The 2086-nt window shown below is 44.2% G+C and overlaps 1 pseudogene; it reads right to left on the bottom strand.

Moving 5' to 3' along the window:
* Positions 1 to 831: 831 nt before the first annotated feature.
* Positions 832 to 1622, bottom strand: LOC128044975 (60S ribosomal protein L19-like; annotated as a pseudogene).
* Positions 1623 to 2086: the final 464 nt, after the last annotated feature.

Below are 2086 nucleotides of genomic sequence, written 5' to 3'. Positions count from 1 at the left end.
GGGTCTCTTGCTTCCTGAGATGGCCCAATCACTGTGTGTGGGGTGTGCTTCTCTCTAAACAAATCCATTTCTTACCTATCACGTTGTCTTTCACTGAATTCTTTCTGCTCTGAGACACAAAGAACCTGATCCTCAGTAAGTCCAGACACCAGGTAAGTGATTCTAATGAAAAGACCATGGATTCAAGTTCCAATCAGAGGTGCACCATTTCAATGTCAGGTAATGAAGGGCCTTAAATTTCATACCATTACTCTTGGAAATGGCCCAGTATAGGTTCTTAAACAGGGGAGTAACATAGATTTGGTAGTCTGTGCAGGAGACAGAGGATACAATGAGCTAGATGCAAAAGAAACTGATGGGGGTCACCTTGTTCCTGGCTCTCAGTTCCAGAAAAGATAGGTGATTCAACTACAATCATAAGAGATTGATACCAAATACTCATTCCTAGTGGGGGAGGGTCATTCTTTTCTTGAGATCAAATCACTTATGTAAAATACATCAATTAAGAGATCTTGGATGCTTGGCAAGCAGAGAATCAAGGCAAAATAGGGAAAAGGTTTGAGAGCTACTTCACCATTCAGGTTAGATGGGGTACATGAACTACCTTAAACCAATGGGCACCACTCTAATAGAATCCTTGCTCACCAAATTCAGTCTCTCTGCTTTGGCAAAACCCAGACAACAGCCTGTTTTGAGGCTTCCATGTCAGTCTCCACACAGGCCAACCCATCTATTTTTTTTTTTTTTTGGTAGATGAAGGCTTGTTTTTTATTGATTGAGTGATCTATGCAATTGCTGAGGCCACTATGTACAGAGAAGAAGGGGAGAACTTTATTCCTTGGTCTCTTCCTTCTTGGACAGTCTTGATGATCTCCTCCTTTTTGGTCTGGAGATGCTCTTCATGGTGCTTGCAGGCTTCCTTGGTCTTAGACCTGTGGGCCTCAGCCTGGTTCACCAGAAGTTTCTTGTGAGTCTTATCTAACTTCAGCTTGTGGATCTGTTCCATGGGGATCTGCTTATTTATGAACATGCTATCCTTCACCTTCAGGTACAGGCTGTGATTATGTGGTGGTCAATCTTCTTGGATTCACAGTATCAGCTGAGCAGCTGGCACAGAATTATCATCCTCCTCATCTAGGTTAGCTTCTTGGGCATTTGAGCATTCTTCCCATTCTGGCTCAGAGGGTAAACCATCTGCCTACAATGTGGGAGACCCGGGTTCGATCCCTGGGTCAGGAAGATCCCCTGGAGAAGGAAATGACAACCTACTCCAGTACTCTTGCCTGGAAAATCCCATGGACTGAGAAGCCTGGTAGGCTATAGTCCATGGGGTCGCAAAGAGTCAGACACGACTGAGCGACTTCATTTTCAGTACCTTTTTGCTTACCTATGCCTATATGCTTGCCCTTCCAGCAAGCCAAGGTGTTATTCCGGCATCAACCCCGGGAATGGACAGTCACAGGCTTCCCCATGATCAGCCCATCTTTGATCAGCTTCCAGATCTGCTGATGGGAGTCGGCATTGGCGATTTCATTAGTCTCACTGGGGTCCAACCAGACCTTCTTTTTGCCACAGCAGAGGACCCTGGAGGCAAGCCTCTCCTGAAGCCTAAGCATACTCATGGCTGCAGCTGCAGCGGCCAAAAAAAAATATTTTTTTTCACTGATGAATTGACATTTATGGAGCCCCTTTCTTGTGCCAGGTCAGGGCTAAAGTTACAAAGGATGAATAGGGGCTGCCTCATAGAGCTCTCCAGCCCATCTATCAGTACTATTTTTCTGCAATGCGGAACAAATTATTACTCACTTTCCATGATTCACTTCTCTAGAGCTACACCCCTACCACCCAAGTCCCAGGCGCAAACATTTCTCACCTGGATCTTCTATGAATTGGGCTCCTAACTGGACTCCCTACTTTCATCTTTGTCCCCTTTCAATTTATTCTTTACAGAGTAGCTGAAAACATCATATTACTTGTTTTATTAAAACTTTTAACGTTTTATTATTTCTTTCTGCATAAAGGTCAAATTCTTAAGTGAAAGACTATGCATGATGGCATGACGCACATTCCCTGCTCCTTCTTACTT

This window comes from Budorcas taxicolor, chromosome 3 (genome assembly GCF_023091745.1).
Source record: "Budorcas taxicolor isolate Tak-1 chromosome 3, Takin1.1, whole genome shotgun sequence".
Lineage (NCBI taxonomy): Eukaryota > Metazoa > Chordata > Mammalia > Artiodactyla > Bovidae > Budorcas > Budorcas taxicolor.
Note: the sequence above shows the minus strand (reverse complement) of the source record. Positions and strands in the feature narration are given on the sequence as shown.